Source organism: Paroedura picta, chromosome 7 (assembly GCF_049243985.1).
Source record: "Paroedura picta isolate Pp20150507F chromosome 7, Ppicta_v3.0, whole genome shotgun sequence".
Lineage (NCBI taxonomy): Eukaryota > Metazoa > Chordata > Lepidosauria > Squamata > Gekkonidae > Paroedura > Paroedura picta.
This window is the reverse complement of record NC_135375.1, coordinates 64,244,824-64,260,714: the sequence shown is the minus strand read 5'-3', so window position 1 is coordinate 64,260,714 and position 15,891 is coordinate 64,244,824. Positions and strand designations below refer to the sequence as shown.

Below are 15,891 nucleotides of genomic sequence, written 5' to 3'. Positions count from 1 at the left end.
TCCTCTTTGTTTGAGAATAATAAATCCTGCCAACAGCTGTGAAAACAGGCCTCCTTTCAAATCAAATTTCTTCAGGTTACAAAGATCTGTGCCTTTCACCTGATTAATTCATATCTGAAACCAGCATGCAGTCTCCCAAGGTATAATCTCTAACCGCAGACCTGCTGCATCCTGCTGGGCCTGTCTCCTTCGTGATATTTAGGCCTGCCATAATTTTTCAGTTTAGAGGAAATTGAAGTAATTACCTCAACTTCAAACATTAACAAAAAAGAGGCCTAACCCTAGTTAGTGGTCTATTTGCCAATAGAAAACGTATCATTATCTTTAAAAGATACAAAGGGGAAAAATACAGGTAGAGATTTTTTTTTAATTAAGAGAGCATTTCTTACTTCAAGCAATCAGACCTGTTTGGCTTGTCCAGAAAGCAATCATCTTGAAGTATCCAAGGAAATGAACAAAGTAGATAAAATTAATAATGTCACACAAATATCATCAATATTGTCTCCCCAAAAAATCCACTCTTTCTGTGAAAGCACACGTGAAGTTGGTTGCTAATACACTCTAATACATGCAAGTTGTTCTAGCTAATAGGAAAAGTAGCATATGATGTTGTGTTTCCATTGATCACAGTTCACACCTAATCAAACTGTGATACATTTTATGAGACACCTATTTTAAATGTGCCCTGTTTGCTAAGGGCTGCATCATTTCCCTTGTGGCATATGCAGGAACTTGTGGAGTCAGGGTTTAAGGAAGGAAAATATGGTGTAATGCTCAAGGAATTTAATCAGATCAGGATAATTTGTAGCAAGTCACTTGATGCAGTGACATCACTTCTAGGTGACATCACTACACTGTGTGGCATCCTGCCTTGCTTCCCTGCAGCTCCATTGTGTGACACTGGGAGAAAGAGGATTTGGGGGGGGGGGACTTTGCCATCAGTGTGGTGATGCTGAGGGGCACCAACCACCCTGTGAGACCTCTGCCCCCTTCTGATTGCCAGGGAGGACCTGGAAACCCTACAAGTTGCCAAAGTCCACACTCTAAGACCAGGGCTTAGGTGAGATCTGAACAGGGAACTTTACATTGTCTTAGGAGATGTCCAGGTTTCTCTTCTCCCTTCTCCTAAACCTATGGTGAGCTCCCCTCTTAAACCCACACACACTCTGCATGGAATAATGTGGGATCTCTTAGTAGTTAGTGGAATTTTGGGGCCTCCTTCAGATTAGTTGTGTCCTTTTCTACCTGCTTCACATGATTCAGCAATTACAGTTGGACCAATTCCGCATGGAGGCATAAAATGCATGCCGACTCCTGCTTGCAAATGCACGATAGTAAACCACACGTTTGCATGCTTCCTGATGGGAGATCCCTTTTGCATTATCCCACGGTCTCATCACGGCTTTTTCCCTCCCAACAAGGCAGCAGAGAAGCAGGAAGCAGGGACAACCTGAAGTTTTCATCGAGCTCCTCGGGTTGTCAATCAACACAAGCTACCAATCCTTTGACAGCAGTGGTGTTGGGGACTCAAACTTTTTCTCCACTCCTCCGAGTCCCAAAATTAATTTTAAAAAATACACTTCCACATTGCCATGGGGACACAGCACAACAGTAAAATATATATTTTTTAATCTTACACTTCCGCGTCGCTACAGGATCAAGCCATGACAATAAAACATTTCTTTAGATCTCTTTTCAGGATTCTTTGTATAATGGTGTGCCTTTATGTTTGGGTAGATTTGTGATAGGCTGGCCATGGTAATTGTACCCCGATGGTTGTGTGTTCACAATGAAGATTTAAAACACAGAGCACAGATGCTAAGCTAAGGGCTGCTTGATCATACACACACACACCACCTTTCCCTGTTCGTACCCCACTGCCAGAAAGCACAACAGGAATGTGTTTTAGATTGGGTTGCTGCCCAATCCCAATATTAGTGTGCACACTGAATTTTATTTGATCTGAGGTCATGTTACTTTGTGGTCCAGTAGCTAGGTGGATCATGCCATTAAAAAAAATTCAATCCAGAAATGGGGAGGGGAAGATGGGTCCGAGGGCAAACACAACGCTACCGAGAATGTCACAGGTTTCTCCCTTCAGATGGCTTGCCCCTATTTGTGTCCTGATTTGCAGCACAACAAGAAAGGGGAAGCAGGATTTTGCGATTTCCCTCATCATGAAGCAAACTTAATAAAAACTTGCACCACCCACTGGAGAGCTATGGGTTGCTGCCGACATCATGAGGAAGCAGCAGTAAAACCCGCAAGCAATGAGAGGCTGCACAGGGGCAAAGTCCTGGCTTTGTCTTGAGACTGGTTGAGACCAGACTTGGTAGAAACACCTAAAGGTAGACCAGTGGACATGGGGATCGAAGTAGAATGCTTGAGAGAGCTGACAGAAACCACCCCTCTTCTTTTACAGCTAAACAGCTTACTAGATGCTGAAGAAAGTGGAGGAGAGAAACCAGGACCACCTTTAAGAACAGCATAAAGTTCCCTGTTCAAATCTCTCCTAAGCTCTGGTCTTAGAGTGTGGCCTTTCACAACTTGTAGGGAGGTAGAGGTCTCACTGGATGACCAGCAGCATGCTGACATTGCCAGTGAGGCAATTTCACTTTGTGCACAGTGGAAGTGACATCAGTGCATCAGCAGCAATGCTCTAGCACTTGAGCAAAACTTTATGGCAGCAGGGAGAGGGTACCCACTGGGGGGCTGGCATCCCTAGGCATGTAACCTATCTGTAAATCAAAGGCAATAATGTCTACTTTCATCATAGAGTTTATTTCACTCATCTATTTGCTTTGAACAATTTGCTCTTTTAATATGATGGGAAACTCACCATAAGTGCCTGATTGTAAAATCCAGAATTGTCTAGGGCTGAAGGAAGTGGACCAAGTCCAGAGAAAAACATTTCTAGATTTGACATAGCTGCATAGTTTTATTGCCAGAACACTTTAATGCTTACTAAAATCCAACTCTTCTTGCAGACTATATTCCACTACTCATTTGCAATTATTGTGTCCCAAAATGTGGCCAGCTCAAAAGATTATCATATTATATTTATGTACCCTTTTTATTTCCTCACATATTATTTTATTTGCTTTAGACATGCCTGACACATCTTGGGCATCTCTCTTGAAAACCATGTTGTTGTGCTGTACTGTGCTGATAATTAAACAGTTAAAGTTGCTATAACAAACCATTAAATGCCCTCTCCCCCCATTCCAGGTGATATTCAATACAATGAATAAAGTATAAAGATAGAGTCAATTACACTAGTATAGAATAGAGCTAAATAAATTAAAATTAAGAAAATAAAGAACAGATCTTTTTCAAAAAGCTTCCAGAATGTAGTTTAGACTCTGACAGGAAATAGTGGAAGGACTTCAACTTTTAAATCCAGATTGCACAAAGTAGGCTAGACTAGACTAGGAAACAGGAAACCATCCTGCATGGGATAATTAGACAGATTCTTGGCAATGTGTGCTGATGGGCCTTTTCCCCATCACTAATTTACAAAACCCTATAAATAATTTCACTACAAATGAATGGAAATTATATGTGTATAAGAGAGTAGCTGTATCAAAACCAAATTCTTTACAGAAAATCTATGAAGCAAATTGCAGGCCTGCAGTCTCTTGGCAAGAACAGGTGTTTGCAGATATTATTACTTTATCCCATACATTATTATCAAATAATCCAGGGAATAAAATGAAATCCCTTGCCTGTGTGTGTATGCAGGGGATCACCATTGTCCTGGTTTACTGATAGTCCTACAGTTGCTTTATGGTAGCTTTGTAGCACTTTTCAGTGGGAGAGTCAGCTGAGACAGTTTCCTTCCACTTCTCACCATCTAAAGCACTGGGGAGAAAGATGGACTCCCAAGCAATTTGGATATAGATATGGTATTTATTTCCTTATGCATTTACGCTAATGAAGTAAAGTTTTTAAAGCTCTGGGCTGGAATATTCATGGAAATTTGGAGGTGGAGCCTTAGGAGAGTCAGGAGGGGAAGGACCTCAATGGTATCCCATTGCCATACAATCCACCCTCCACCCGCCTATTTGCTTGAGGGGTACTGCTCTAGGTAGTCTGGGCTATATTTAGATACCAACAGATGTTGCAATTGTAAATATTACCATTCTCTACACCTCACCAGAGAAAATGAGAAAAATTCATCATCAGTATCAAATGGTCCATCATCATCAGTATAAAATAATCCCCCTATCGGTCCAAACCTTCCTAGACATAGCCTGGAGGTTGGCAACCCTGCAATGAATATTTTAAAGGTGCCCCCTCCAAATATCATCATGCTAGGTCTAGAGAGAATCCCAAACTCATTTTCCCATGTATAATCTAAAGACTTATGTACATCAGAGGGAATGTGGTTCATTTTCCACCTCAAACTCATACTAAACAGCCTGAGTACGAGTGAAAAACTCTTGCTGTCTCCATGAGCCATTCACATGATAAAAAGACACTGTTGCTGCCATGAGAACTTTGAATCATACATGCACTGGAAATTTTAAGTTAAGAATATAATGTTTGCAAGCAAATTTGAGCTAGAAGATAGATTCATGAGAGACCTCAAGATGGCGCCATAAAGAAAGCTGGACTTTAGTTCAGCTCTTAAGCCATGCCGAGGGTCAGGGGCTTATGCACCTGGCTGACCTGAACAGATACGCAAATCTGCTCACCGGTCGCCCCAGGAACTGGGAACGGTGACCTGAGGGTCCTACAGATCCGTAGGGAGAAGCAAGACCTCCCTGGATTAATAGCGGCTTGAGCTCAAGGTCACGATGGCGTCTTTGTCGCAAACAACTTTACAAGCTTGAAACGACCAGCCGACCTCACATTCTTCCCAGACCATCATTTACCAGATTGATAGGAGCAGAAGCTGACAGAAGCTGGAACCTACAACAGTAAGAATTGAAAGCTTTCTGGCTTTTCTCTCTCTCCTCTCACAAGCTCTTCCCTCCCCCCCCCCCTCAACCAATTTACAAGCGAATTCCTTCTTTCCCCGAGTGAGAGACTCCCAGCTAATTACACCCATTAACCAAACAAAGAGAGTGCTTTGAAGATTTATGGGTGAACGTTCAGTGGGAGAATTTGACTTGATACGGAGATCGACAAACTGATAATTTGGGATCGCTCGTGCTCCCGCGAGACCTCACGAGACTTTCTGTTTATAGTTTGTGACTGCCTAGAACTATGGAAGAATTAACAAAGGCACAGCTTTTCCATTTGTTATGCAAAGGAAACTCAGAGATACTGAAAGCAGTCAATAAGCTGGAAAAGGAAATTCGTGGGACTAAGGGGGAGTTTTTGGATGGAGCCCAAGATCCGGAGAGACCAGCTGATGACGCAGCTCAGCTAACAGTAAATCAAGTGAAACTTCAGGAGGGAGAGAGTGCCAGAGATGTAAAAACCCAAAGTATCTTTAAAGAACCCGGGAAAACAGATTCATGGAAGGAAAGTACCAAAAACCTGGAAGTCTATTCAGAGCAGGAAATGACTTGGATCAGCAAAATAAAAAGAGTCTATTCAAAAGCGACAGCAACTAGGAAGCTATCAGGAGATATTTCTGTGCGACCAGAGGAAGAGATCCAGATTGACAAAGGATTCAGAGCCCCCTCAAAGGCGATTACAAGCAAGAATCAAGCAAGAGATTTCTCTGGCCCTGACAGAAGGACAATCAGAAACACTCTACTATGGAAAAAAATACAATTTCATTTTCTGCGACCACCTGAAAGATGAGCTGAACAATGGAGTATTCCCCTGGCTTCTTGTGAGAAAAAAAAAAAGCAGTAGCAACCTTTAGGACAGGTCTAATATATGAAGGCAACTGACTTTATATCACTTAAGACAATAATAGAATATATCCTTATAATAGATTATACCTTTCTATGTATCAACAACTACTTTGTTAAGAAAGATGGTAATAACTCCTAGATCAGGATTAATATGCGATGGGAATTGAATATGTATGTTAATATGTATGCCAAAAGAGGATGACAAACCATATTTTATAGGCATTAACAAGACAACAGTAGTAATTCTTGGGTTAGGGCCAACTTATGAAGGAGACTGACCTAATATCATTTAAGATAATAACAGAATGTATTCCTATAACAGATCTCATATGTATTAACAATCACTTGGCTAAGAAATATGGTAAAAACTTCTAGACTAGGAATAATATGTGATGAGAACTAAATATCTATGTTAAAAGAGATGGCAAACCATATCAACTGGTCGCTTTCTCCTTACAACTTCTCTGTAAAGGCTTTATATAATAATAAACAATAAAATTATTATAAAAAAAAATAGAAGATAGATTCATGTGTTGGTCTGAAGCCACAGCCACAATGGTCTGAAGCCACAGAACAAGGTTTGCGTCCAGGGGCAACTTTAATAAAGTTTTATTTAAGGTATACGTTTTCATGTGCAAGTACACTTCTTTAGATACAATGCATTGTATGTGAAGAAGTGCATGTACACAAAAGCTTATACCTTGAATAAAAATTCATTGGTCTTAGTTCAAACTTAGACCGTTTATGCACTGGGAACTTCACTGCCCCACCCCCTTATCAGGAGCACAGGTAGGGAGTGGATGAGGTGCACCAGGCCAAATTCTCCCCCATGTGGGTGCAGGAAGAGGTGGGGCAACCTGCCACAACTAAAACTCCAGCCTGGAGCCCAGCATAAAACCTCCAGTGCATAAACGGTCTTAGACTCAACCTTGAATAAAACTTTGTTGATCTCAAACTTAGTTCAAGCTAGAAAAATTTGCTTGCGAAATTGCCCCTTGAAATGCATTTTATCCTGGTTTCAAGTCTGTTCTCTGTGATCTTAGGCATGAGTTTTTTCTGTTTCTACTACCTGTGCTCTCTGGGATCAGTTTTGAGGCCTCATACATACTAAGGATGTACTTGCTTAAAACATGAAACAGTTTAACAACTTTAAACTGATATACTGATGAAGCATATTCTCAAAAGAAGATGGTTGTCCTTCAATACCCTGACAAATCAAAATACAATTTTAAAAATTAGATTTATAAGGACATATATATATATGAAAAGATGTTTATATTTGTAAAGCCAAGTTACTTCCTGGAACTGAAGACACAGATCTGACTGGGATTCTTTTGTTTTAGCTACTCTCTGGAAGGAGGAACGTGAGTCTGTTAAAGAAATTCACTCCTTTTATTATAAAACCTTGACGGAATCTTGGCATTGAAATTATAATGGCTGTTATATTATATGAAACAATAGTCTCTCCGTAGTCTAAGTATTTACCCCAGTTTTCCCTTATAAGGACAACTGACTGACAGATCTTTTTCCTCAAATAATCTGTGAAATGTCTCGTATGTTCTCCTCTTCCAAGAACTACTTTTAATATCTATACAGAAAGTTGATTCCCTGTAGTATTTGGTTGTGTGTAGAAAATCTGCCTTTCAATGCACACCTGTTATTTTACTTTAAACAGCTGATAGGAGGACAGACTATTCCTCCTCTGGTCACAGGAGGGGGCGTATAGCATTCATATGGGACCATTACCATACAGGATAGCTTTTTAGGCTGAAGCAGTAGTGCTCTTTGGTTGTTTTATGTCATTTTCTGTGGTTTACTATTAGGCTGATTTATATCTTTTATTCATTTTTATTGCTGCTTTACGTTTTATGCTGTTTGCTATTTTTATTATTTCATTTGGTTTTTATTGTTTTAATAGACTGTGACCGACAGCAATTTCTTTTTCTTCTTTTAAAAATAGTGCCATTTTAAAATGCCTTGGCAGTTCAATCCTAAATAGTTGTATCCTCCTAATCCCATTGATTTCCCATCAACTTCAAGGGTTGTAACATTGCTCAAGATGACACTTTAAAACTCCAAAGCAAAGAGCAAACGGGATGGAATAAAATGCCTCCAAGACTCATCTAAAGGGGGCCATTGCCGCTGTGGGGGAGGAACGTCAACAGGGACCTGGCTGGTGGGAGAGAAATCCCAGCCGTGGCATTCTCTGGGCAATGTGTGTGTTAGCATGGCAACAGGGGGCATGGCTGAGCTAGGCATCAGTTAAACGTTTGGCCTGACATTGCTCGGCCTCTTTTCCTCCTCAGGGTGCCCAAAGACGCAAAACCCACCCTCCCTCCCTGTTTATGAATTGTTGGACAATTTGCTGAGTATAGAACTGAGTTGGGATGTGTGTTAATGATTGGAGCCCCCATGGTAGGGCATATGTGGTTCTGGGCCCTCTATAAGAGCGATGGGGTGCACTTGTCGGACTGGGGCGCGGACATCTGGCTCCATGGGATCCGACATGCTATTTTGAATTGGCTGCAAAAATGAGCGGTGGCGGGAACCCGAAGAGGTATATCCCTCTTCGGGCTCAGTGGCAGAAGTATAGCATGGGAAGGATCAGTTTTGGGGTGGCCAAGCTTGCATGCCAGCCTCCCCTAGATTTGGGGGGCCCCTTAAGGGATGCAGAGCCTGATTGAGGGCTAGCATTTCCGGGGGACAGGAGAACCCAACAGAGGCTCACACCCAGAGCGGTCACTCCATGTTGCCTCCCCCCTTTTTTCAGCCTCCTATTATGTCCGGGTTTTGAGGCTGGATACCCAATGCAACCCATTGAGGGGCAGGCTGTGGTGGGCTTCCTTGTGGTAGGGTGACCACAAGATGGCAAGATTTTCTTCCCATGCTTGCCCCGCTCATTGTTGAATAAAGGCTGTGGCCAAATATTTCATGGCAAATAATGGTTGTCAGTGTCCTCATTAGGCGGTCAATATCCCCCTGCAAGGCAATATTTACCTTCCAATCCTATTGTTAAGGGTTATAGTAAGAGTGATTATTAAAGGTTTATAGTTATTAACTGTTTTACTTTTGTCACAACTGCCGTTTTTTGATTAGGTGGTGGATCTTTTATAGGGTGGCTAAGCTTGCACGCTGCCAGTTTGGGGACCCCCTTAAGGGGCTGTGTGAATGCCGAGCCTGATTGAGGGCTTGCATTTCCAGGTGGTAAGAGAACCCAACAGAGGAGGACACCCAGGGGTTTCCCCAAGTTGCCACCTCCCATTAGCCAGCATGTCTTGGTCCAAGTTCCAGGCTGTCCTAGGGACTTGTTGGGGGGGGGGCATGCTGCAAAATATGGCTGCCTTGCAGTTGGCTAACTGCAAGAGGGCTTGATCTGCCATCCATACTAGCCACAGTCATGTTAATAAAGGCTGTGGTCTATTTAATGTCAAGGTGAGTGTCCAGTGTCCTTATTAAATCAACATTACCCCCCATAAAGCAAAATGATTTCAAATGACTGTGTCTAGGGGGCAAATCATAACAATGGAAATGCAAATGCAAATCATAACAAATCATATATGTAAATTGTATTGTGTTCATGTAAAGAGCTACATTCTTTTTCTTGGATCAAGATGGATTGCCATGTTAGTCTGTAGAAAAGAGCAAGAGTTCAGTAGCACCTTAAAAACTAACAGAATTTGGGGCAGATACAAACTTTCATGAGTCATTGCTCATTAGAAACACGAAGTGACTCATGAAGGCTCACTCTGCCACAAATTTTGCTAGTCTTTAAGGTGCTATTGGATTCTTTTCCTTAACATACTTTTTCTCTAAACAAAATAATTTTGCAGAGACTGGAAGTATAGTCAAGTAGCAATGTTGTACACAATATATGTGTGTGTGTGGGGGGATCACCATCATCTCTGGGCATCCCATCTTTTCCTAAAAGTTGTACCATGGAAAAGCTAAACCAATAGTTCTATAGTAGATATGTGGACATTTTGGTTGATTGTCATTGGATATTGTCATCACAGTTCCACACATGCACACACTCATAATTTTCTGTGACTGAAACAAAACTTTTAAAAAGAAATTTCCAAAATGATTTAATTAGTACATGAAAGCATAGACATCTACATGAATGCTCATGTAAAGAGTCAATTAATATGCTCACCATACACTAAGGTTAATGTCCTATGGATATCACTTCCTTGTGTATCTCTCTGGTAGTTGTTTAGATGTTTTTGTACTTTCATCTTTCCCAGTTGTTTGTATTCTTTTATTCCTTCCTTTCAAGCATGGTCCGTTCCACTTTCAGTGGTTCTCTTTAATTCCAATTCTTTCTTGAACTTCAAAGCTCTTTTGTCATTCCGTCTCCCATTTAAAAGGTCTGTACTACCTTAAAACAGATAATGAGGGGAAGCAGTCTTTGTATGCCTCAAACTCTGGTAGATAAAGAATATACAATAAAAACCACATGTAGATCAAGTTCCTCCCACTTATTATATCCCAGAAAAAGTACTCTGAGTCCTTTTCTACCCAAGTGCAAACCTTCACATTGGTGTTCTTAAAAAACTGAAGTTTGTAAAAATTTTCCATACAACTTTTTGCCTCCCTAGGAGTAGAACCAAATTTAGTGCCCCACTACCCAACATTTTCTGAAGCCACTTTTTCAGTGATTTTGTTTTTTTCTGATCTAAATTCACATTTTTACATTGAGGAAGTCCTGATTTAGAATTTTGTTTTCTGACGTCCTGTTGTGCCATCAGTGTGGCGTGTTCACTCTGCCTCCCTCCTGCCTGCCTCCCCTGCTTTTTTAAAGCATACAGTTGATTGTTATGACACTTTTTCATTATAATATATCAAGGTTATTACATTGGGACAAAATGGGCAGAAAGGTTTCATGTAGCCTTCACTGTGCTTTCCTTTCCCTTTTTGGGTGGGTGGGTGAGTAGGGTTTTGTCACCACATGTTTGTATTGTTTCTTCATCTTTCCCTATAGCTTCTGGTGACAATTAAGTCTTTGAAGCATCTAAAAACAATGGAATTATATAATTGATTTGACAATCATGGAAACTCAAGATTGCTTCAATTTAACATGCAGTGTTTGCATTTAGCGTACATAATTATTGCATAACACTGTTATGAATTGATGTATCCAGTTTCATGCTTATGAACAGAATACAGTATTCATTAGGATTGAGTGGGAATCTTTGCCAGGAGATCCTGTAGCTGAAGTACATGATGGCACAGTGTACTTCATTAATTATTTAATAACACCATTATAAATTGGTGTATCCATGACAATCACAAGCCATTTTTTTAGTTGGTAACTAAGGGGGGGGTTGAATCGGCAGCAGGCATGCTCTTCCCCATGATACAAACAGCCTTTTTTACAACATTATGGTGCTATAACATAACTGCACATGTGCAAAAAATGAAGGTTCCATTGCTGACAAAGTACATGATGGCACAGCTGCACAAACCCTTTTCAAAGGAGAAATCTCGGATCCAAATTCAAGGGGGAAAATCCCCCAAATAAATATGTTTTTGAGGAAGAGATGCTGCAGAGTCGGAGCATCAGCTGGGAATTCAGCTTAGCAGGAAATAGCAACAACACTGAGGTGCGGAAACGGTCTGATGGAGAAGCAGAAATCTGTGGATACTCTCTTGCTACGTAAAAGTGATCTACAGATTAGTCTGAAAGCAGGGCTCACCAACCTTTTCTTTAGTGAGAAGTACTTCTAAGTAAATAAAAATATGATGAGCAACTTCAGAGACAGAGAGCGAGTATATTCACATGTTTTGTTGTAGAAACAGAACATGGATTTGAAAGAGAATCATAAATTAAGCTATTAACAAAGCTGCATAGGGAAAAAAGCCATGAAATAAAAGCTTCCCAAAAAACCCTGGTATCTCTTTCAGGATCTCCTATGGAATTCATGAGTTACCTTGGGCAGCCAGTGAGCGAGCACTAGCTCATGGATTACCTGTTGGAGACTCGTGATCTAAAGTGACAAGCCTTTGAAAGAGATGTGAGGAGACCTGCTTCCCAATTTCATCATAGTTGTAATTTATCTTCCTCCTCCTCTCTCTGTTTTCATACTATTTTCACTACTTCTCCAACAGCTGTCTCATATCTTCTTCCAGCCCAATCTTCTCAAAAAGACGCTAAAATTTATAATTGGGCAAGAACGACATGTGAATCCAACTACAGCAACATTCCCAAAGCTGGAACAACATTCATTCTGATAATTTCAAAGAGTTGGCATGTCAGTCTGCAGTAGAACAGCTTTTGCTTCAGCAGATGGTCAGCTTTCACTCTTGAAAGCTCATTTCCCAAGAATTTTATTGGTCTCAAAGGTGCTGGTGGACTCAAATCTAACATTTATTCTTGATCCTTTTATATAACCCAAATTCCACACTTCATCAAACTATCTGTTACCCAAATCTGCAGATAGGGGCCATGTACGCTTTCTTAAAACTTTGAGGAACAAGCACTTTTGCAGAAAAACCTGGCAGGGGGACACTGGAGGGATAGGGTTTAAATCTACTCCCCAAAAAGAACATTATCTGTACATACAGTCACCATGAGTAGGGAGGAGAGGATGTGACAGCTAAACTCCCATGCTTGGGCAATCAATGCCAATGACAGCCCCATCACTGCTACCTCTTCTCTTCAGGACAGTGGGGGGACCAAGAGCTGCTAGACTCGCTATCCCCACCACCACCATTTGATCCAGGTGAGCAGTGGAGGAAGAACTCCTCCCCCTGATGCTGCAGAGGCAACAGCACTGTGGATGGGCTGACAAAGAAGAGGACTAGGAGGCTTTGTAGCATCCCCCCCCCCACTTGCCACTGCATGAGCCACACATTTTGAGGAGGTGGTAATGGTACTGCAGCAGGGCAGGCTGGTTAGTGATTAGCCAGCGCACTGTCTGAGGGAAGAGGATGATGCTGCAGCAGGTGGGTAGAGAAGCAAAGGGAAGGTGGAGGAAGCAGAGTGCACTGAGAAGGGAGGACCATCACAGAGGCAAGGAGGGGGGGACCAGTGAGAAGTGAGAACACTACTGCTACTGGACTGCCCAAGTTTATTGTGGGCCCCAGCTTGTATGCTGTATTTTTTTTTTTTTTGCTTTTGAATGCACATTCATCTTTCATATAAAGTAAAATTAACAATTTCAGCTATTATGCTACTAAGACAGTAGTTATGGATCTACACAGTTAATATTTATTTATATAGCTGATACTTGAGTCATGGATGGTTCTGTTTTTCCCTGGAACAGCTGAAAAACAATGTGGTTAGCAAAGAGCGTTGTTTCCTATCATTCCCAAAACCGCAAACTTGTCTTTATGCTATTCTTAACATGCCTTTTAGAGTGTTAGGAACAGACAATTTTTTCTGTTCCTCTTTTTTAATTTTTAATTCTTTTTCTTGTTAAAAAATACTTCTAGACGGATGGGGGGGAAATTTAGCATTACATTTGCTATGAGGCTATTTAGCAAAGTCAAATCAATAAAAATGTGATTTGTGTTTGATGGACTCCAAACAACACAGTTAATATACATAGTAGCAGGAGAGAGATCAAATAGTAAAAAGAAGTAAACACAAGCAGGTGTTAGAGTTGGCCCTCAAGGGCTATTAATAAAGTATAAGAACTGCCAAATGTCTGAAAAACTCACATGACTGGGCATCATAAAATGGCCAGTAAACTCTATGGGGCTTTTTCTGCAGTGCCCTATATAAATAACCTACCAATATTCTGAGGGGAACCATAATGACTATTCTGCTGGATGATAGTTCAGTAAGAATTTACTTGGATGAATGGTATTGAAATCAAGCCATTCCTAATGTGTATGCAAATCATACCCATGATGACATGTATTGCTCATAGTACATCTACATTTTCAGCAGCATCTCAAAGATTCCACATCTCAAACAAACATAAAAACACCCTTTTAAAAATATTACACAACCGTCATAGCAATCCTAAAGCTATAATTTAGAAATTCTACTGAATCCTCTGGAACATACCCCATTGTCCAGATAGTTATTACATGCTGCGAGCGCAAAAGGCTTGTTCTGCCAAGCCAATTCTTCACTTGTTGAAGTATTAGACTGCCATCTTGAGGACATTAGCAGACTGACAGCAAGTATTTTAGTAGCAATGGGGGGGGGGGGGAATGCAGTGCTCATAAACATGTCCACAGTTGTTTGCATTCCCGTGATGAAGGCTACTGGGATTACCTTGAAACAAGGTCAGACATGAAACCTCTCATAGTTTCATGGAAACAGCATACACTCTGGACCTCCAGCATATTTATTCAAGACACAAGAGTTCTGTACTTGAAAAGCTAGCAAAACATCATAAGCTTTGGTGGGCTAGAACCCATTTCTCCTTTCCATGAACGTTTGCCTTGAAATAAAAATTGTGTTAGTCTTTAAGTTATCCAAGACTCCTCATGGTTAGAATTGTATTCAAGGCACAGGCTTAGTTTATAATTATTTTTAATTGGAGGGGGGGTTACTAGTCCACTATGATAAAATAAAATCAGTTTTCATTTTTGTCCTCGTTATGGTTGGCATCCTGCATATTACTACCACTATGATTTAGCAGTTTCTATGTTGCAAGGATACAGTCCAATCCTGAGCATTTTAATTCAAAAGTAAATCCAACAAAAAAGAATGTGGGTACTCCCAAGGAAGTATTTTACAGCTGCAATTTTAGGCAGCATGCATACAAAACAAACATGATTTGTTCATTTTATATTGTTTTATTTATGTATTTATTTGGAATATTTCTGTACTATCTCTTCAAAATCCTGCTTGGGGTGGCTTACATTGGAAACAATGCAACAATATTTTTAAAAGCTATTAAAACAAGCCATTGGAGTTGACATAAACAGCATAAAACAGAAGCTGACTATTTTAAAAGTTGACAAAACTTTTAGAGTCTTAATGTGTTTTGGCCTGACCCTAAAATAAAGCAATATAGGCACCAGGTGAAGGGGGAGAATATTCCAAAGGTGAGATGGCACCACAGAAAATGCTGTCTCTAGCCACTACCCACCTTATGACTGAAGGCACAGAAAGCTGAGCTTAATAGGGAAATCTTAACTAGTGAGCATGGACTGGATCGTATAGGAGGAAACTAGGAAGACTAGGGTGTATTATGCATCATGGAAAACTTGCAAAAAGACTGCCAAAATTACATATTATTTTTAAATTTGTAATGTGGCACCATTTTCACAGTGCAAAACCCATCATGTTATTTTAATTTTTGCATTGCAAATGCTGGCCACAGTTCTGGCAGTGCTTCAGAGAAGCTTCTGAAATTAGCTTTATGGCAACTTTTCTTGTGTTACGGCACTGAGAACAGTCTTTTTTTGATGTGTAAACGTCAGTGTATCTTTGGTCTCCTCCCCTTTTCTCTTTGCAGTCCTTGGACTACAAATGGGAGCTTGAGTGCCTGCTGCTGATACTCTGCCTTTTTCAGCAATCAAGTGAACATGCCATTTGCCCTGGCAACCCAGCCAACTTTATAGCAATGTAAATTAGTAGAAATTACCCTGTGGTATGCATTCCCTCCACGGCCTTCTGCAAATGCTTCTGAGACTACAAAGCTCTACTTCTGATCAGTGACTGGGGGGGGGGGGGGCTTGAGTCACTTGCTGCTGATTTCTGTTTCCTCAGTGTCAGCAATCAGGTGAATGTGCAATTTGATTCAGTCTCCCATTGCCTGTAATAGCTTGAGGACAGCCTGGGTGGCTTTGTCTTAGGAAGGAAGGGACTTTGCCTTAACTCCAGGTGACTCTCTGGTAGCCAGTTTAGAATGATTTCCCTCAGAAATCAGGCCTTTGTAGTTTGATTTCTTCAGACCGGCTCTCTGTCTTAAATATATTGGCTACAGTTGAAATGCTAATTGCAGACGTTAGTTGGAATGTGAATGATGTTGTCTAGCAACGGAATTCCCTCCTCAAACTTTCATACCCCTCCCAAAGTTTCTGTAGGAACTTCTGAAAGTCAATAATCGCTGGGGGGGGGGGAACAATGCAGTATTATAGCTCATGCATAAATGGGAATGTTTAAAAACATGTT

The 15,891-nt window shown here is 40.8% G+C and overlaps 1 protein-coding gene across 10 annotated transcripts in view; it reads right to left on the bottom strand.

Annotated features, from left to right (window-relative positions):
- The window catches only part of LOC143841024 (uncharacterized), a 182,623-nt gene that overhangs the window by 106,600 nt on the left and 60,132 nt on the right, over nt 1–15,891 (bottom strand). Inside the window, exon 2 of one of the 10 annotated variants that reach the window (XM_077344615.1) lies at nt 9,967–10,191. The exons of the other annotated variants lie outside the window; for them this stretch is intronic. The gene's annotated coding sequence lies outside the window, so the exon portion shown is untranslated. The remainder of the gene's footprint in view (nt 1–9,966; nt 10,192–15,891) is intronic. 10 annotated transcript variants of the gene reach the window in all.